Source organism: Diceros bicornis, chromosome 4 (genome assembly GCF_020826845.1).
Source record: "Diceros bicornis minor isolate mBicDic1 chromosome 4, mDicBic1.mat.cur, whole genome shotgun sequence".
Classification (NCBI taxonomy): Eukaryota; Metazoa; Chordata; class Mammalia; order Perissodactyla; family Rhinocerotidae; genus Diceros; species Diceros bicornis.
The window spans coordinates 15045274-15067773 of NC_080743.1; the positions used below are offsets into that span (position 1 = coordinate 15045274).

General features: G+C 36.9%; 1 protein-coding gene across 6 annotated transcripts in view; it reads right to left on the reverse strand.

Annotated features, from left to right (window-relative positions):
- The window catches only part of ZZZ3 (zinc finger ZZ-type containing 3), a 118600-nt gene that overhangs the window by 90714 nt on the left and 5386 nt on the right, over positions 1-22500 (reverse strand). For 4 of the 6 annotated variants that reach the window (XM_058538339.1, XM_058538338.1, XM_058538337.1 and 1 more), the window contains exon 1: positions 1371-1667. The exons of 1 other annotated variant lie outside the window; for it this stretch is intronic. The gene's annotated coding sequence lies outside the window, so the exon portion shown is untranslated. Of the gene's footprint in view, positions 1-1370; positions 1669-22500 lie in introns of those variants that run through there. One more of the 6 variants, XM_058538340.1, reaches the window with a different exon arrangement.

The window sequence follows — 22500 nt, forward strand, 5'->3', positions numbered from 1 at the left end:
TGCATTAGGGGAAAAAAAAAAAGAAAACTTGAAAATATTTCTCCAAATTCCCTTTGAATACAATGGCTGTTTCTATCTTCCCAGACTCAGCATTAAAAACCTTCACCCAGAAATATTTAAGGCTTGGTACTTTTTCATTTCTGGGTCTTCTGACTTTTTTCTCTTGGCTATAGAGTCATTACAGTTTTGCACTTCAAATTGAAGTAAGCTCCTTATAAGCAGAGAATAAAATCAAAGAGTATTTTTCCCTTTCCAAACGTAAAATCGAAAGTCACTCTGTAATAGCTAACTCAGCCAGACTCAAGGAGTCTAGTGGTTTGTAAACAAACCATTAACTGTTCTTAATTATATATCAACAAAGTATGTTTATTTCTGTAGTAGAAGTTCTGGCCTATTGAGCAAATTAAAGAAATCTAGGAAGACTGGGATAGAAGACATTTGAAAACAGTAGAAATACATAAAACTCAGTCTGAAAAATTTTGTAAACATGAATCAAAGGTGATTTGTCCATATGGTGTAGACATACCTACAGCATATATTTGAAAGGCATCTGAGTATACTGGAGAGAAAAATTTTTAAAGTTTTAGGTTCCAATCCAAACAAAACCACTTACTAGTTATGTGACCTTGAGCAATTAACCTCTGACACTTGTTCCTCATCTGTGAAATGGGGGAAAAGCATTCCTACCACAGAGAATTGTCCTAAGAATTACACGAAATAATTTATATAAAGTACCCCCAATACATAGTGCTTAATCACTAGATGTATATAAAAAGGACTGTTAACATTTATTATGTCCAATATGCCAGGCTCTATACTTTATATGCATTATCTCATTTAAAACTCTCAAAACCTGATGGAGGTAGGCACTATTATTATTCTCATTTTACAGATGAGAAAACTGAGGCTTAACAAAGTTATTTTATCCAACATTACACAGCTAATTAAGTGGCAGAACATATAACCACTCTACTGCTACTGTGCTTTACAATAACAACTTCCTCATTATACCTTCACAATAACCTCAAAAGTAGACAGGCTAGGCATCATCTTCATTCCCTAAATATGGCAACAGACTCAATAAATGCCTATGATCACAACTAATAAAGCCAGAACTTGAACCTAGGTTTTACTGCCTAAACCAGAGTTCAATCCACGAGACTCTGGCTCTCTGCATTATGATAATAATTCTATGAACACTGTGAAGGAAGAACTCCTTCCACAAGAAAATAAGATAGGTTACGTCTGAAAAACAGATGATACAGGGTCTGTGTTAATACTTCCTCCCAAAGGCTGTCAACAATCAAGTTTTCCAGAAGTTAAAATACAGATTTACTTGAGAATATCAATAACAACTTTATACTACTTACACAAAATCTGTAAGAATAGCCCAGTGCTAATCAAAAGTAGAAGATATTCTGACAGGTCTATTATTGTTTTCTGTAGTATGTTTGTTGTTTAATGAATGATATCATTTAACAGAAAAATAGAGAAGAGAGTTTTATACTTCTTTGTAAGTCATTCAGGCTCTCCTGCAAAGTCTTCTCTCTTTGTCCAGAAGAGGGAAAGATGTCCATCTATGAAGAGGTGTGAGGCCTGAACACATGGCAGTGCGTAAGGCTTGATGCCGAAAGTACCCATCATTGTATTTATTTCCTATTTATCTCCTAGAAGAGAAAACTTAAGACAAGCAAGCCAATTAGTTAATACTAATATAATGTGATAAAACAAAGGATTTTCAAGATCAAAATTAAAAATGTTTTCTTGTAGAATGACCTTTCCTTTGACTTTTAGTCATGACAATATTTTTTTTTTATAATTTTATTTATTTATTTTTCCCCCCAAAGCCCCAGTAGATAGTTGTATGTCATAGTTGCACATCCTTCTAGTTGCTGTATGTGGGATGCGGCCTCAGCATGGCCGGAGAAGCGGTGCGTCGGTCCGCGCCCGGGATCCGAACCCAGGCCGCCAGCAGCGGAGCTCGCGCACTCAACCACTAAGCCACGGGGCTGGCCCAATGACAATATTTTTAAATGTTTAAAAGGAACAACTACTTTTCCTTTAACCAAAAGGAGTATGAGCAAATATGGTCACCTGATTTACTACAAAGGTGAAACCACAGTACAATGGGGAAAGGAAGGTTTTTTCCAATAGATTATACTCGGTCAACTGGATATCCATATGAAATAAAATGTGTTTTGACTACTACCTCGTGCCACACACAAAAATCAATTCAGACAGACTATGGATCTAAAGGTGAAGGATAAACAACAGAAGAATATCTTCAGGATCTTGGACTAGGCAAAGATTCTCTTAAACAGTTCACAAAAAGCCATATGTGAAAAAATGGATCAACTGGATATTACAATTTTGAACGTCTGTTCAGCAAAAAACCATTAAGAGAATGAAAAGCAACCCACAGAGTGGGAGAAAATATCTGCAATACACAGTTTGATCAAAAAAAGGACTCAAGTCCAAATTATATTCTATAAATTCCTATAAACCAATAAGAACAAGACAGACAACCTAATATTTTTTAAATGGGCAAAAGACTTAACCAGGCATTTCGAACACAAAGAAGAGATCCAATTGGCCAATAAACATGAAATGATGTTCTACTTCATTAGTCATCAAGGAAACAGAAATCAAAATCACAATGACTATGATTTTAAAAAAAGACAAAACCAGGCCGACCCGGTGACATAGTGGTTATGTTCTCGCATTCCGATTCGGCTGCCTGGGGTTCACTGGTTCAGATCCTAGACACGGACATACTTACCACTCATCAAGACCTGCGGAGGTGGGATCCCACATAGGGGAACTAGAAGGACCTACAACTAGGATATGCAACTATGTACTAGGGCTTTCGGGAGAAAAAAGAAAAAGAGGAAGACTGGCAACAGATGTTACCTCAGGGCCCATCTTCCTCAAAAAATAAATAAATAAATAAATAATAAAAGAAGACAAAACCAAGTATTGACAAGAATGTGGAGCAACCAGAACTCTGATATGCTACTGGTAGGAGTGTCAACTGATACAACTACTTTGGCAAACTGCTTGGTAATATCTACGGCTCAATAAATACACACTGTCTGACCCAACCACGTCAATCCTAGCTAGGTATATACCCAATAGAAATACATATACGTGAAAAAAAATGCACGCATGTTTCATCTAAAGACATGTACCAGAATGTTCATAGCAGCACTATTTTTAACTACCTAAATGCCCATCAACATTAGATGAATTATTCAATGAAATAATATTCAGCAATGAAAATAAACAAGCTAAAAGTTCACACAATATAAAGCTATATTGTACATATCTGTGCATCTATGTGTACACATGTATATGTGTATACACACACACAGCGTATGATGCAAGCAACACCAATCACAGTTCCTCCATCAGATGTTATATGGCTAATTAAGACAGCCTAACAGACAGGATTCTCACTAGAGCAGCAAAAAATAAGGTTGAAACTGTCAGCAGCCAAGCAACTCTCAGTGGCCAAGAATAAGGCTGAAACTCTCAGTGGCCAAAGAAATATAGCCCTAAAAGGACATCATTTAAACACTTTGATTTAGTTCTGCCTGAAGCCAGATAAACAACCTGAACTTTTCAATTTCTTAAGTCAAAAAAATTCCCTTAGTTGACTGATGACTTAGAAGAAATGAAATGAGAAAGCATCTACGTAAATATCATTCTGATTGAGGTCCAAACAAGCTTGGTTATTCCTGGAACAGAAAAGCTTGGAAATGATTCTTGGACTAGTAAGACTGATTTATTTCAGGATACATTAATTGAACACATGTTATGTACCATGCACTTATCATCATTAGGACATGACCTCAGCTCTGCACAACCATTCATCTTTAATGGATATTTGCAACTTAAGTATTAGTAATTCAGCAAAGCCTATGTGAAATGTCTGATGTAAAGATCCCTCTATTACTTTCAATTTTTATAAACGTTTTCCCTTATCAACTTTCAGTTTTCCTCTCTAAAGCTATCTTTCATAGCTGCCATACTGTAGACAGCATTTTGAAAATGCTTACAAATAATTATGATTCTTAAGTGCTTACTTTAAAATATTAAAAACAAAAGTCTTACATTTATAATCATTTTAAATTCCAATTCTGCGATGCTGTATTTAGAGCGGTTATAAATTTGTCAATTAGTTAAATTTAGAGAAAAAGCTAAATTTCCACTAATTTTATTCACTGATTTTTATCTTGAAGGATGTTATTCAATGTCAGTTTCTTTAAAAGCCAGTCACAGGTAATAAATGATTACTTAATCCTTTCTAAAAGCCATGCTCCACCTGTCCTAAGAATTCTCAATGGTTTTGGTCAACACAATCAAGAACAACAATTAAGGGCCGGCCCCATGGCTTAGTGGTTAAGTGCGTGCGTGCTCTGCTGCTGGCGGCCCGGGTTCGGATCCCGGGCGCGCACCGACGCACCGCTTCTCCCGCCATGCTGAGGCCGCGTCCCACATACAGCAACTAGAAGGATGTGCAGCTATGACATACAACTATCTACTGGGGCTTTGGGGGGAAAAAATAAAAATAAATAAAATCTTAAAAAAAAAAAAAAAAGAACAACAATTAAGAGTAGCTGAGAGGACAAAAAAATTTCACCAACATACTAATCCACCTCTAAAAGGATGCTCCACCACCTCTAAGAACCTATAGAGGAGGTTAAAGGGTTCCTTAGCTAGTTGCAGTATTTCAAAAACCTGGGGCTGGCCTAGCGGCATAGAGGTTAAGTTCAGGCGTTCGACTTTGGCGGCCCGGGTTTTCTGGTTCAGATCCTGGGCGTGGACCTACTCACTGCTCATCAAGCCACGCTGAGGTGGCATCCCATACAGAAAAGCTACAACTCTACAACTATGATACACAACTATGTACTGGGGCTTTGGGGAGAAAAAAGAAAGAAAAAAAAAGGAAGATTGGCAACAGGTATTAGCGTAAGGCCAATCTTCCTCAAAAAATAAATAAATAAATAAAATGAAAATGGAAAAAAAAATATTTCAAAAATCTATAACTGTCATAACAAATCTCACGGTGTTGATTCTCATCATTCCCAGTGGTTATGTTCCATAAAGTTGCCACAAACAGTGAATTAGCCAATACTGAATCAGTTCTCCTAAGGGAAATGCAGGGTAACCTTGTTTTATGTGTTTCTGTTTAAAGACACCTTATTTAATATACATTGTTGATTCATGAACATTGAACTCACCGCCAACAGCACTACAACTCATACCTGAATGAAACTTATCTAATACATGTACTTTCTCCATAAGATATATCACAACTTTATTGCACTTAGGAACGCTAGACAGCACTTCAGCACAATTCGAGGTCATTTTAAACAGCAAAATCTCATCCCAAAAAACATAAAAATGCAAAAGACATGGCACTAAACAGACGATGAAAAGAACACTGTTTACAGTATGACAGCTGAAAGAAGGCAGAGCATGACCTTGTTCAACCTCAGCTGGGAACATGTGCAGTGGGTGACTCAAATTTTTCACCACTCTGCAAATGTCTGTGAAAGACCATGAAATCTCCAGGAGTACTGATTTTGGGGTTACAAACAAATTTTAGCAAGTAGGTGAGTTCGTAAATATGAAACCCGCAAATAATGAGAATTGACGGTATTTACATTGTTATCATTAGTTCTACCTAAGTTTCTTTTTTTTTTTTAATTTTATTTATTTATTTATTTTTCTCCCCCAAAGCCCCAGTAGATAGTTGTATGTCATAGCTGCACATCCTTCTAGTTGCTGTATGTGGGACGCGGCCTCAGCATGGCCGGAGAAGCGGTGTGTCGGTGCGCGCCCGGGATCCGAACCCGGGCCACCAGCAGCGGAGCACGCGCACCCAACCGCCAAGCCACGGAGCCGGCCCGCTACCTAAGTTTCTTTACTAGAAAGTTATATAGAAATGTTAATCTCAATGCTGATCAGAAGTATTAACACTACTTGTTTAGCAAACAAAACCTCTGAAAATATAGATTATGAGGGAAAATAATAAATAAGATCTTTTATAGGAAAAAGTTGGGAACTGTTATCCAGAAAACAGGTATATGTAAAAAACACATAGAAGATCATCATATCTTAATTCTATTCCCCTGCCTAGGAAAATTTATTGTGCTAATATAGTTGGCCTAAGCTAGGACTACATGATTAGAACACATAATACTGCAAAAAACATATTAAAGCATTCTCACAAGCACAGAGCAATACACAACTGCAAGCTTCAGAACTTCAATTTACTGTTCCATCCGTGTGGAATACTTTTCTGGTTAGTTCCCTCAGTTCTTCAGTTCTCTGCTGATATCACCGTATCCGGCTGCCCTGACCACCACTCCCCGCCTCCACACAACCACAATTTCTATCCTCTTTATCCTACTTTCAATTTTTTCCACAGCACTTATCACGATCTGACATATATATTAGGTTGAGCCACATGAAACTGCCAGTTTTATAGGTCAAAAATGGCAAAATAACAGCAATTTAATACGGTTCAACTGAATATTTGCTTGCCGTCTCCTGTAACTTGAATATAAGCTCCACTAGAAGAACTTTTTTTTTTTTGAAGATTTTATTTATTTATTTATTTTTCCCCCAAAGCCCCAGTAGATAGTTGTATGTCATAGCTGCACATCCTTCTAGCTGCTGTACGTGGAACGCGGCCTCAGCATGGCCGGAGAAGCGGTGCCTCGGTGCGCGCCTGGGATCCGAACCCAGGCCGCCAGCAGCGGGAGCGCGCGCACCCAACCGCTAAGCCACAGGGCCGGCCCTCCACTAGAAGAACTTATCTGTTTTCTTCATTGTTATAATCCAGAGCCTAGTCTAGAACTTGATGTTCAATAGATATTTGTTAAATGAATAATTATTATTAGACATATCCTTAATATAAAGTACGAATATAGCTTAACCCACTTCAACAACCACGTAATATACTGGTGTATTCCCTTCCATTCTTATTTCTAGGTGCACTTTTTAAAACAAAATTCACACACACATACTTAGTTTTGCATCCTGCTCCCCCTTTTCCCCTTAACACGTTGCATGGTTAAAGTCTTAAAATTGTCAAGGGCTCTACAAAAACCTTATAAGCAGCCCCTAATTTAACCCCATCCATTCTGTTAGGAATGTAAATTCTAAATTTACTTTGAAGTGACTCTGCATGGGCCGGCCCCGTGGCTTAGCGGTTAAGCGCTCGCACTCCGCTGCTGGCAGCCCGGGGTTCGGATCCCGGGCCCGCACTGACACGCCGCTTCTCCGGCCAGGCTGAGGCCGCGTTCCACGTACAGCAGCTAGAAGGATGTGCAGCTATGACATACAACTATCTACTGGGGCTTTGGAGGAAAATAAACAAATAAATAAAAATTAAAAAAAATAAAAAATAAAAAAAATAAAGTGACTGCAAAAAAGTGCATTAAGATATGCTTATGAAGCATACTTTATAAAGAAAAGGAGGTTTATAATATGCTTTACTAATTTGCTATCACTCAACGCAGCTTTACCAGTGTTTTAATGTTACAATGAAAGATAATTTTAGATTTAGGCTAATCAATTCACTTCATTTTTTCTAATAAACCTAATCAACTTTTTAAATAAAGAAAAGTTTAATCTGATGTTTTGATTTAAAAAAAGAAAAAGCATCCTTTCAAAGAAGTATGACTGAAGGTGTAGGGGTGGCAAGGGTCTCAGATTTTTTTAATTCCTGTACCTCTCAAAAAAAAAAAATCATACCTGAAGATGCCATGTCATAAATATAGCAGAAATCAATAAAAGTTAAAAGGGACACTTGCTAGAAACTCTCACAAGGCATTCTGCTCAAGGCTACAGAATGGTTAGAAATGCTGATTCTACAGTATTTCAATTTACCTAAGGAAAATTTTCTTAGCTCAAAAACCACACAGAGTAACTTGACATTGAGATAGTAACGTTTATCAGAGAAACACACAAGTGCCAAATGCTGAATAAATGATTATCAGAACTTCAGACTAAGCACATCCTTCAGAAACCACCGCCAAATGCGACTTCATTCCATTGTTTTAAGGGGATGGCCCAATTTCCCACAGTAAGAAAACCCACAGTGTTGATAATTATTTACCGAGGAACAAAGGACATCAGAAAAAAAAGATGTCAAGCTTCACCAAACTTCCCTACCAGAAGAAAGAGTTTCATGCCATCCTGCCTTAGCAGAGCCTGATTTCTGGTTTTTTTTATTTTTCGCTAAAAAAAATAATGTAATTTCTGTTCATTTCAATAGCAATGTCAGCATCAATTTCATCATACAGAGGTACGGGAATTTCTATACACGAATGGAAAAGTCAGTACAGACTCACATTTTAAACAAATTATACAAATACAAAAGATCATCTTTTCCCTAGAAGCAAAAGGATAAAACTTGAATGATTCCGTAATTTCATAGCAATAGTAAAAATATTTAGGTTTAAAATCTTTCAAAAGTTAACATTACATGATGTCATTTACATAAAGTTCAAAATCAGAGAAAACTAATCTATTCTGTCAGAGTCAGGATAAAGCATACCCTTGAGATGGGGAAGCAGAAGGTGACTGGAAGGAAGTACTGCTAATTTTCTCTTTCTTGACCTAGTCGCTGGTTACTCGGGAGTGTTCAGTTTCTGAAAATTCACTGAGCTATATACGTTATATATATTATATATAATGATGATGTATTTTACAAATGTATATGTCAAAAAAAGGTTTTTGAAAAAGTTAATTACATTTAAGACTAACAGTATGTATAGCCTGAATCTAACCAAAGGAAACATCAAAAACACAAATTGAGGTACATTCAACAAAATAACTGGCCTAGGGGCCAGCCCGGTGGCATAATGGTTAGAGCCACATGCTCTGCTTCGGTGGCAGCTGACGTTCACAGGTTCGGATCCCAGGCACGCACCAACACACCACTTGTCAAGCCATGATGTGGCGGCGTCCCATATAAAATAGAGGAAGATGGGCACGGATGTCAGCCCAGGGCCAATCTTTCTCAGCAAAAAGAGGACTGGCATCGGACGTTAGCTCAGGGCTAATCATCCTCACAAAAAACAAAAATAAAAAATCAATAACTGGCCTAAACTGTTCAAAAATGTCAAGGTCAAGAAACTTGAACTGTTCCAGATTAAAGGAGTCTAGAGAGATAATTAAATACAACGCATGATCTCCTCCATTTTAAAAGGCTATGAAAGTCATTAGGATGATTGAGAAAATTTGATTATGACTATGAATTAGGTAACATTACATTAATGTTAAATTTCCTGATTTTTTCATTGTAACTGTAATTATTTAAGAGAATATCCTAGTTCTTAAGGAAAAAAGTCTGGCAGTACTTACCTGGATCTAGTGCCACTCTATGAAGACTATTCATTATAGCCTTTCATTACCTGAAAATAGCTGTCCCCTCCCATTCTCCCTTCATAGTAAGCACTCTCAACTCCTTCAACAGTTCTCAGACACTTCATCATCTGGTTATCTTCCTCTTAAAACATCCAATTTTTCATTTCCTGTTCTTAAAACTCAGCTTTCAGGGCTGGCTCCGTGGCTTAGCGGCTAAGTGCGCACGCTCCGCTGCTGGCGGCCCGGGTTCGGATCCCGGGTGCGCACCAATGCATCGCTTCTCCGGCCATGCTGAGGCCGCGTCCCACATACAGCAACTAGAAGGATGTGCAGCTATGACATACAACTATCTACTGGGGCTTTGGGGGGAAAAAATAAATAAATAAAAATCTTTAAAAAAAAAAACAGCTTTCAGAAGCAAGGTCAACATTGTAAATGTGTGCTAACCAACAAGGAATACATATTATATCCCTTATTATGGACAGAATCCTATCAACACAGTCCGGTACTTCATTTGTTTTGTTTTTTCTTTTTTAAGCAACTCACACTGTTGGATCTCTCAGATTATGCAAAACCAAACTCCTAAAAGTCTCTATCAAATTGAGCTAGTTCTTCCCCCAAATGCAAAAGTTGATATTCTCAGTCCCCACATCATTTGTCCCTCTGAAGCTTCTAACCAAGTCATCATTTCCCTCCTTCCTTTGAAACTCCCATCTTCGACCTCCACTTCCTTCTAGTTTTCATCAAAAGTGGTTTAGATATAAAGTAGGATTTAATTTGGAATATCTAAATTAGGTATTGTCTGTAGGATTTTGATAGTGTTATCTTCTGATGAACATACTGATTGGGAGAAGGGGTATTTTTTTTGTTTTTTTCCTTCATAGTAATTATCATACCTAATATTTATTATTTGTCTCTTCTCATTAAAATATAAGATTTGTGAAGGTTGAAATTATGTTTTGTTCACTGATTTTGTTCTCAGAGCCTGGAATGATGCCTAGGTCATGGTGGATGCTTAGTGATTGTTTCTTGAATGAATGAGCTTATACTGTCAAGTACTTGGAACAGTGTGGGGCACTAGGAAAATGCTGTTTGAATGTTAGCTGTTAGTACTACTGTTACTACTGCTGCTTAACTTAATTACATTCCTTATATTTATGCATTTAATACACTGGGTTTTCTTCCTACCTCTGAGACAAGTTTTCCAAGTCTCTTCTCTTCCGTTTTCTCACGCATTGTGACTCCTCTCTGCTCCCCTCAAGATGTACACGTCCCTTTCTAATCCTCTCTCCATAGGTAAAATCATTATAACTCTCTTTCAGAAAATTTTAACCTATAAACTGTTTTGTGTCTCTAAACCCAACCTCTACCCCAAACTTCAGACTACCATATTCTGAGCTCTCAATCTAGATGTCCCAAAAGTACCTTGTATTCCACAAGTACAAATCCCTAGTCATTTTCTTCCTTGCCTGGCAAAATTACCTCCTCCTTATATCAACAATCTCAATGACAAATATCTAATCACCCAAACTAAAAAGCTTTGAGACATCTTAACTCTTTCTTTTTCCTACCAATATACAATCAACAAATCCCACTTATTCTACTTCTAAAATGTCTTGGAAAAAACTGTCTATTCTTTCTGTCCTGTTGTTATTGCTCCAGTTCAGACCATCATCACCCCATTCAACCTGCAATAGCCTAATTAGTCTCCCATTCCAATCTAGTCTTTATCAGCTCACAAATATATCTGTCTTAAAAAACACAGCCCTAATTGATTTTTCAGTCCTCCAATTGAAAAAAAGACAATGACTTTCCCTCATCTTCAATTCCTGGAAACTCTTCTTCCTCAAAGACGAATTCAATGATCCCTCAGAATTAACTACTCTCTCTTTTGCTCCCATAACACTTAATTCTTCTATCATAGAATTTACAATGTATAGTCTGATATGTCTGTATTCTCTACTTTATTATAGGCTCCTTGAAGGAACAGTGTAACTGATTTTTAATTCCCTTAGTATAGTGCCTTAAAATTCGTGAACTGAATTCTGCTCACAGAACTTTTTCAATTGAATTCCAAAATTTTTTTAATTCCTCACTTTTAAGCAACTCACACTATAGGTTCCTACCTGCTATTTCAGGCAAAATTTTGAAGTTGCTTTAGTCATCTATCCTTGCCAGCTGAGTTGTACAGAAATTTTATAAGCACAACCGTATATTTATCTAAAGCATTAATAAAAATATTAAAATATACAAGGACAAAAATAGCTTTTTTAAACACATCTCTAACTTCGACACTGATTTCTTTGTAACACTATTTAAGAAAGGTTATTTTACACCTATTAATGTAATGTTTAATGCTGATGAGCTAGCCTATATTTCTCTACCTCACCTCCAAGGATGGAAAATGATTTCCAAAACTACATTTTCCTTTTTTAAAAATAAGACTATGTCTGTTTCTAGTCTTCTGACATACTTTGAGTCACCACAAATTAACAAAAGCTATCAACATCTCTCAGTTCATGTCACTTAAATGATCTAAAACCCGTGGCATAAGCCAGACAGGTAGAAAATGGATTCTTGGAATCCAATCCAGTAGTGAAGCAACCTGGATGAGGTTTATAGAACTTGATCAGGCAATGCAGTTAAAAAGCAGTTACAGGGGCCAACCAGGTAGCATAGTGGTTAGGTTCGTGCACTCCACTTCAGGGTCTGGGGTTCAAGGATTCAGATCCCGGGCACAGAGTTACACACTGCTTGTCAAGCCATGTCATGGCAGCATCTTACATATAAAATAGAGGAAGACTGGCACAGATGTTAGCTCAGGGACAACTTTCCTCAAGCAAAAAGAGGAAGATTGGCAACAGATGTTAGAGCCAATCTTCCTCACAAAAAAAAAAAAAAAGGCAGTTACAAATTATTTACGAAAGACCTTAAATGTGAATTCAGAAGAAACCAAAGGGCGTTGTCTTGGAGTTCCACTGTTTTCATAGGGATGATTTTTGTTAAAGATTCAATACGTCCACCCGTAGCATGAGAAAAACCACCTGGACAAAGGCATTTTCCAAGGCCAATGTCAGGTTGATAATCAGCCTGTCAAGAAATGGTAACTGATCTGTGGTCATAAACTGTGTGAGAGAAATTTCAACTTGCCTGAAACAACAAAACTGTTCCCTTAAGTGACTGTCCAACCTCCAAAATGAATTAGAATTAAATATAACGCTGAAATTAAGTTTATCAAACCTACGATATTATTTCCATGTTAAATTTAAAACTATCTATATATTTTTTCTTGAAGTTCTTGTAATGTTTAAGAGAATTTTAACATTATAGATTTGACAGTCTTATTCTAAATTTAAAATAGTAACCGACTTCAGACTTATGACTTTAAAGGTATAAGAGATTTAATTTGGTTAATAAGCAATATTGGAACGTTTAAGAGAACTTGTGAATCACTATATTTACATGTTTCATTTATTAACTTAAAAAGAGTTTTAATATTTGGGAAAGTCCTGCCTGTTGAAATTTTACATTTATTCCATAAGGCATATAAAGTGCTAAAAAAAATAAAACCCAGTATATTAAATGCATAAATATAAGGAATGTAATTAAGTTAAGCAGCAGTAGTAACAGTAGTACTAACAGCTAACATTCAAACAGCATTTTCCTAGTGCCCCACACTGTTCCAAGTACTTTACAGTATAAGCTCATTCATTCAAGAAACAATCACTAAGCATCCAGCATGACCTAGGCATCATTCCAGGCTCTGAGAACAAAATCAGTGAACAAAACATAATTTCAACCTTCACAAATCTTATATTTTAATGAGAAGAGACAAATAATAAATATTAGGTATGATAATTACTATGAAGAAAAATAACCAGGGAAAGTGAAGGAAGAAGGTGCTATTTTAGATGGCGTAATGAGGGTCACACCAGTGAGTACCATTCACACAGAAGTCTACGTAAATAATGCCCCTTGGAAACTCCCTCATCAGGGAAAACCTCTCTAGATCAGGTGACATTTGAACCTAAGAAGCAAGGGAGCAAGCCATGCAAATATATGAGAAGAGTATTACAGGAAAAGAAAACCAGTACAAAAGCCATTTTACCTGGGAAGGGTATTGTAAGGGAGATTTAATCTGTTCAACTAGAATTACTAAAATATATTAATCCAAATGTCATCCCCCACGATGCCGAAAACAATAAAAATATCCTTAGTTTATATTAAACTTGCTAGATTTATTAATAGGACAAAATGTATAACTTGAACTTAAAGACAAGTTTTTTAATTTATTACTTTAGTTACTCAATTTTACCAAAAATTGTAAACGGTCTTCTCTACACCCAAAAGCAGCCGTAGACATCAAGAAACACCAACACTTCTTTGCTCTAAGTAGCTCATTAAAACTAGAGATCTAAATTTATTTAATGAAACTAGACGCTATCACATAGCATATCACAGAACAAAATTTCCTCTTTAAAGAGGGTTGTCTCCCTTTCAGTTTGAAAATCATTTTCCTAGATATAAGAGAAGAGATATGAGTAGTTCTCATTGTTTAATGTTATCTCCCCAATCAATGGGCCTCTTTCTTCCTTACTGATCTTGGTCTGAATTTAACTAAAACTAGCCCTTTTCGTTGTCCTTAAGCATTTTTTGCAAGCTTTAACTCATTCAGAGCTCTAGCCTCCCTACATACCTACTGACACACGACTTTTCTGTATTAACCATTAGCTATGTCAGTATTCTTGATATATTTTCTTTTGAAATTTATTAGAAATTACTTGTGCAAATCATAATAATTTCCTTAGATGACTCACATTTTTCTCCCCTCAATGGAAATTTTTTGTAATTTTAATAACAGGTTTCATTTTTAAGAGCCTTCGATCGACACTGATTGTTTATACCATCTGTGGTCATTACCAACCTTTTTTTCTGAACTTTCTGAAATCTGCTTTTCTGTGAATTCCTACCTAAATATAAACTCCAAGATTACACAGGCACTGCCTTTTGATGCCCATGATTCCATTTCCAGTTGGGAGGCAAAGAGTAGCGTGAAAGCATGGGCTTTCGAGTCGGACAGATATTTGTCACTTACTTCTCTGAGCCTCCATTTTTCCACATCAATAAAATAACATCATTTATTGAGCACCTATTTTATATCAAGGACCTTATACATTCTACATATAAGTAGCAAGTACTATATCATTTATAATGAGGAAAACAAAGGCTTAGAGATAAGTAACTTGCTTAAAGTTACAGAGCTCATAAGTGCTAGAGCCAGGATTTAAATTCAGGTCTATCTGATTCCAAGCCCATGTTCTTTTTACTACACCACAGAGAAGTGACTATAAAATGGGTCCACCTGCCGAAAAAGAGATGTTCAAAAATGGTTAATTCCATTATGTCCCTCACTGCTCTTCCTCATTGGTCAGAATAAATTTCACACCACCAATTCTCTTCAACTTTTAGGAGATTAAACTGCTAGCAAAGAATTTATCAAAAGTTCTGATAATCTTTATTATTAATGTATTATTTAATTAATCCACTAATTAAAACCAAAAACTGTATCACATTATGCCAAACATATTCTTCAGATATTTTTGTGTTAAAAGAACCTTACCTACAACCATAAAAATCCAGGGTTAGAGACATAATAAAGTCAGGTAGCTTAACTACCTTATTCAGCATACTACGTTAGTCACCCTTTAAATTCTTAAAGTACATGTGGAGAAAAGCTTTAAAAAAAGAAACAAAACTGTCATGCTTGTGAAGTATTCAGATCAAGACAACACAAATACTTATGGTAGTTTTCCAGAAACCAAGCAACCACCAAACAGACAATGAGAACTCTATAGTTGTCAATATCATCATGGGACTCTAGTTTCTCTCAATTATCTTCTCCCTCTCTTCTCCTGATTTCCTCTTCATACATTAGATTTTATATAGCCAATTAAGCAAATGAAAGAATGTTTCCTAGACCTGAACACTACCATTCACATCACTTTAAATCCTACCAATCAAGTAAACTGATCTGAGTGGACACAAATTAAGAGCTAGAATATCAATATTTTTTTTCAGTTTCTTAAAAATAAGTAAAAAAAAGGCTAATGGATTAAGGTTTATAAGTAGGTTTTTACTACTAAGCTGTAGTATGGTCCTATATTAAAGGATTTCTAAAATGTACTGGCTGATTTTTTAAAAACCTGTAATAGGCTGAGGTGAGAATGACTTAAAATAAGCAAAGGAGGGCCGGCCCGGTGGCTTAGCGGTTAAGTGCTCGAGCTCCGCTGCTGGTGGCCTGGGTTTGGATCCCGGGCACGCACCGACGCACCGCTTCTCCAGCCATGCTGAGGCCGCGTCCCACATACAGCAACTAGAAGGATGTACAGCTATGACATACAACTATCTACTGGGGCTTGGGGGGGGAAATAAATAAATAAATAAAATCTTAAAAAAAAACAAAAATAAAAATAAAATAAAATAAGCAAAGGAAATCTTTCTAGGCTGACGGAAATGTTCTAAAACTGAACTGTGGGGACGGAAGCACAACACTGTATATTTACTAAAAGTCACTGAAGTGTGCACTTAAGAAGAATATGAGTCAGAAATCCTCCCAAATAAAACCTGTAATTAATAAGGTGACCAGAAGGCTCCTTCCTTATATTACCATCTTGAAATTAACACCAGCATTTAGATCTATTATTCTGCAAATCTGCAAGTCTTACTTGAATTGAACCCCAAAGTGTAATTTTAGCACACTGAGGCCTCTAGGTACTGAACTACCTTGTGGTCTCTTTAATAAAGAACTACAACCCTTGAAAATGACACTTATCACTGTGCAAAATTTTAAATGAAACACTAACCAGTAAGAGCTGCCTTACTAAAACTGCACGCAAAAACAAAACGCATAAGGGAACAAAGAGTCTAAATAAAACCTTGATGAATAAACAAGAGATTTCTACTTTTAAAGACCAAAGTACTCAAATCACAGCTTTCAGTTCTGACTGTTTTTCTGTCTAAAACACAATATTTTAGCAAAAATAGTCCTTGAATATAAGACCCTGAAGAAAATTCAAATGTCATTGTAAAATGTGACACAAAAATTCATTAGAATATCTACTACAGTTCTGGAACAACAAGAGAGGACACACATATACACACATAAATGGTCCTGATGATAGCACCTCAAACCCCACAAGCAGAGTTTGAATGCTTAGGTTTATGTCTCAAACCCTGCTGCATTTAGCACCTGTGTGACACTGAGCAAGATACTTAACCTCTCTGCTTCAACTTGCTCATTTGCAGAACAAGGGTAACAGTGACCATCTTTAAAAGGTTGTCCTGAGGACTTAATGATAATGAAGACAGTATTTATATGTATCCAGTATAGAGTAAATATTCAGTCAATTTTAATTTATCAGTATTACTTTTATAATAGCTTTACAAACCATCTAGAGCAGCCCTTCACAATCTGCAATATACATTCAAACTGCCTGGAAATCTAGTTAAAAAGAGATTCTGTTATTCCAAAGATCTAGGTAGGGCCTGAAATTTGCATTTCTAACAAGTTCCCAGACAGGTGCCAAGGACACTTTTGAGGTACAAGGATGGTTCTCAAACTTCAGCACACATCAGAATCACTTGGAGAGCTGGTTTAAAATACAGATTTCTGGGGCTGGCCCCATGGCTTAGCGGTTAAGTGTGTGCGCTCCGCTACTGGCAGCCCAGGCCCGGATCCCGAGCGCGCACCGACGCACCGCTTGTCCGGCCATGCTGAGGCAGCGTCCCACATACAGCAACTAGAAGGATGTGCAACTATGACATACAACTATCTACTGGGGCTTTGGGGAGAAAAAGGGGAAAAAAAGAGGAGGATTGGCAATAGATGTTAGTTCAGGGCTGGTCTTCCTCTGCAAAAAGAGGAGAATTGACATGCATATTAGCTCAGGGCTGATCTTGCTCATACATTCATACATACATACATACATACATAAACAAATAAATAAATAAATAAAACAGCTTTCTGGGTTCCACTCCAGAGTTTGAGAACTTGCATTTGTAACACGTTCCCAAGTGATGCTATACAGCTCTTCCCAGGACCATATTTTGAGAACTACTGCTCCAAGGTTCTCAGCTAGGATATACATCAGAATCACTTGTGGGCTGTGTGTTTGTTTCTAAAAGCAGGTGCCCTGACTATACCCTGGTATTGGTTCTCCAAGTTTGGTCTTCTGACCTAGCAAATCTGAAATTCCAGGGGTGGGGCCCAGCCATCCATTATTTTAAAAAAACAAAAACAAACAACGCTTCAAGGTGAATACGATGCATACTAAAGTTTGAGAAACCACTGCCTTCGAGTACAAATGAATCAGAATTTCCTTGGTGACATTTTGCTAACTATAGAAAAAAAAATATCTACCTATCTATATATGTGGCTTAGGTCAAACTGGAAAATGTCCTGACTCATTCACAAAGTAAGAACAGCATTTATGCAAACTTAGTGGTAACTCTGTAACCATTACGAAAGTCGATTACTCTCTCTTTCATTCTTCATGGGATAATGTTCTCCTATAACATGATATTCCCCCAAAGTCAGACATTTAACATCTCCAGGCAAAAAGAAAACTTTTTTTAGGAATTAGGCTAAAACTTTGCATTACTTTTAATTTCCACAAAAGCTCAGCAAATAAAAGACCACTAGAGACTGAAATGTAGGTATGTATTAATCTTAAATTATTCTTGAACAAAATATCTAATTTCAAAAGCTACAGGCCATTTATAATATTCTGGCCCTAACAATTACCAACAATAACCAAAATTCGTTTACAAAGGAAATTAAGTGTATCTTTCAAACTAACCATGGGACTTTTGTAAAAGAAAAATTATGTGCAGGAACACAGCAATAAATCTTCCACTATCCCTTTCTTTACAATTAAGAAAGTGAAATGGGAAGGGCAGAAAAGAAAATAAAAAAGGAGAATTTCTGATAATAAAGTTGCACTTACACTTGAAGTCAGCCTGAAAGAGCATACTAACTAGGTAAGGCTCTTAGCTCAGTCTCAATTTTTTAGTAGCCTATAATTTGGTTTTATAATCTGCACACTGCAACGTTGTACTGTTCATAAATATAAAATAAATATTTTAAAATAGTTTAACCTAAATTGGGGCTTTTTTCTTGCAGGGGGGTGGGGCACTCACAACATTCTTTGAAATAAAAGAGGATACCACAGGGTGTCTGTCATAAAAACTAGAACGGGAATCACTGCTTGAAAAGAATTCAAAGAATGAAAAGAAACCTGCCAAGTCATAGGATAGAAGTCCAAAAAGCTATTAGGTGGTCAGGAATGCTGTAGCAAAGTCTTCAAAACAAAATTTTCAACTGAAAAAAAAAAAAGCTGAGGTACTGTTGTAGGCCATCAATGACAGAAATTAAAAGTATCACATTTGCCCAAATTAACATTAAAACAAACAGGGTCGACCACAGAATCCGAAAACAAAGAAGGCTTTTCTTTCATGTCCCTTCTAAGAGTTCATGAAAATTATGAATGCGATGAGAAAAATGTCTAAGTCAAGTGCTGAGATCTACAGGTATAAATTAGATTGAGTTCTAGGATTTCCCAGGTTACTCATATCAAAACAGGATAAAGATGCAATAATGTTTATGAAGGAAATCAAAGTTCAAAAGCAAGCAAAATTATTCTCTGGGGGCTGGCCCCGTGGCATAGTGGTTAAGTTTAGTGCACTCCACTTCGGTGGCCTGGTTCACAGGTTCGGATCCCTGGCACAGACCTACACCACTTGTCAACCATGCTGAGGCAGCAACCCGCATACAAAATAGGGGAAGACTGGCACAGATGTTAGCTCAGGGCTAGTCTTCCTCAAGCAAAAAAAAAAAAGAGGAAGACTGGCAACAGATGTTAGCTTGGGGTGAATCTTCCTCTAAAAAAAAAAAAAAAAAAAAGATTTCTCTGGTACTAGACATCAAAATAGTGGCTTCCCATGGCAAGGGAGGTTAATGACCAGAATAGAGCACAAAGACAGTTTCTGAGGTTTTGATAATGTTCTGCTTCTTAGTAATGATTACACAGGTGTGTTCACATTGTGAAAATTCATTGAACTGTACATTTATGAGAACTTTCTGTGTGCATTATACTTTACTCATATTTACATTTTTTTAAAAAGCAGGGAGAGGAAAAGAGGAAATTTCTCCCTCGGGGAATGAAACATATTACTGCAAAAACAACATTGAAAAATTATATTTAGTAGAGACAGTTGATTAAGAATTACAGGTTTGGGATGGGGAATAGAGAGTTAATACAGATTAGTATTACAAAGCTCCTTAAGGGCTATCAGTAGATAAATCGCACAAATACACACACACACCTTTTTCAGGAGAAAAAAAATCTTGGTATTTCCCTCTATAATACAACCAAGCCAAATAAAGTATTGTTTCACTTTATTTATGAAACACATAAATCTACTTTCTAATGGAAAAATGTATGCATACGAACTGTAGAATGTTTTCCTTAAACTTCTAACCAATAAAAAAAAATAACTAGTAAGGAGGGTAAGTAAGCGTCAGAATACAATTAGCTACTGCTATTTCCTAAACCACTTCAGTGACATTTCACGAAATCAACTCATCCCTTATACCCTTATACCCTTATACCCTTATTCTGGTTATTACCCTTATATCCCTCATACCCTTATTCTGGTAGCAGAATTCCAGGAGAAATAAAAGGTGTAAATTATGTTCCAATCCCTTTAAGTCTCATCCCAATCCACGGTTAGAAGGAAATTTCATCATACCAAGTTCTTCATCTGCAATTCTTTTTATGTGATCCCCAAACACAGGACACATGTGTTTTCAAATATTTATTATGGTTTCACATTCACAAAGTTAATCTGGTTTTTCTTCCTAGCATTCATGTAAATCACACCAATCTGTAAACAACAGAAAATGTTGAAGTCTTTATTTAATAAAATAACAGCCTTGGAGCCATCCTAGTTTTAAAATGTTAAAATGTAAGTATCTCACTTTTTAAAAATTATTTTAATATCTTCAATAATTATTTCATAAAGAAAAAACCACACTTTCATAAACAATAAGAACTTTCAATATTAAAAATGTTCTCCTTGGGGGGCCGGCCCGGTGGCGCAAGCGGTTAAGTGCGCGCGCTCCGCTGCGGCGGCCCGGGGTTCGCTGGTTCGGATCTCGGTTGCGCACCGACGCACTGCTTGGCAAGCCATGCTGTGGCGGCGTCCCATATAAAATGGAGGAAGATGGGCACACATGTTAGCCCAGGGCTGTCTTCCTCAGCAAAAAAAGAGGAGGATTGGCGGATGTTAGCACAGGGCTGATCTCCTCACAAAAAAAAAAAAAAAAAAAAAAAAAAAGTTCTCCTTGGGGCCAGCCCTGTGGCTTAGCGGTTAAGTGCGTACGCTCCGCTACCAGCGGCCCAGGTTCGGATCCCGGGCGCACACGGACGCACCGCTTCTTCGGCCATGCTGAGGCCGCGTCCCACATATAGCAACTAGAAGGATGTGCAACTATGACATACAACTATCTACTGGGGCTTTGGGGGAAAAATAAATAAATAAATAAATAATTAAAGTTTGGGATAAAAATAAACAATTTAAAATGTAAAAATGAAATATAACAAAAAAATGGAAAAATAAAGAGTTATTTAATAGAGTTGAGACAATTACCAATTAGGAGGAAAACATTTAGATTCTCACTTCACACCAATGGTCGATGAGGTAAAAAGTTAAATTTATTCAAACCTTTTTTTTTTGGTGAGGAAGATCAGCCCTGAGCTAACATCCATGCCAGTCCTCCTCTTTTTGCTAAGGAAGACTGGCCCTGAGCTAACATCTATTGCCAATCCTCCTCTTTTTTTCCCCTTTTTCTCCCCAAAGCCCCAGTAGATAGTTGTATGTCACAGTTGCACATCCTTCTAGTTGCTGTATGTGGGACGCTGCCTCAGCGTGGCCGGACAAGTGGTGCATCGGTGTGCGCCCAGGATCCGAACCCGGGCCGCCAGTAGTGGAGTGCACGCACTCAACTGCTAAGCCACGGGGCCGGCCCCTAAATTTATTTAAATCTAACCCAGAAAAACTAAAAGAAACCGTATTAAATCAGTATTGTTTGTTTATTACATTTCTGGACAAGAAAGAATTTTATAAGATCAGGAGTAGAACAAAATTAGATCAAAAGATTTGATTAATTTTAAAATTCTGTTTATCTTAAAAACTCACAAAAGAAATACATCTGTTAAGCACAGAGTAATGTTTCACCTCAAGTAATCTAAGAAAAAAAGTGATATGGCTTACATCCTATTTTATAAATATTTAATACTGAGGTATAGAGCAACAACTACTCCAATGTGAATATTAATGGATCCTTCTGATAAATATCGCGACAGTATGTTTTAAAAGCCTTTAAAATGTACCTAAAAATCATTTCTGGCAATATACTACAAAATGGCAATATACTATCTGGCAATATACTACATACAGGAAACACCTTATGTATTAATGTTCTTCATTCTGTTATTTATATATGCAAAATATTAGAAGAGGGGAATGATACATCTACAGACAGAACATCATACAACCATTTATAATGATGGTTATGAAGACTCACTGTGAGAATGGGCAAATGTTACCTAACGTTAGGTTTAAAAGCAGGACATGAAATTAAACATATGTTTTATCTGCAAGTATGTAAAGGATATATTTTAAAATAATGGAAGAAATATATCAAAATGTTAATATTATATTAATTCCCAAGATTTAAAATCCTCAAGCTAAACATCAAAATCATTAAAACACAAACACATACATACATCTTACACCTATGTCAAATACTATCTACCACTACTCTAACACTGAAGGGAATACAAAGTTTAAATCAACATATTAAAAGAGACTAGGGGGCCGGCCCCGTGGCTTAGCGGTTAAGTGCGCACGCTCTGCTGCCGGTGGCCGGGTTTGGATCCCGGCTGCGCACCGACGCACCGCTCCTCCCGCCATGCTGAGGCCGCGTCCCACATACAGCAACTAGAAGGATGTACAGCTATGACAGACAACTATCTACTGGGGCTTTGGGGGAAA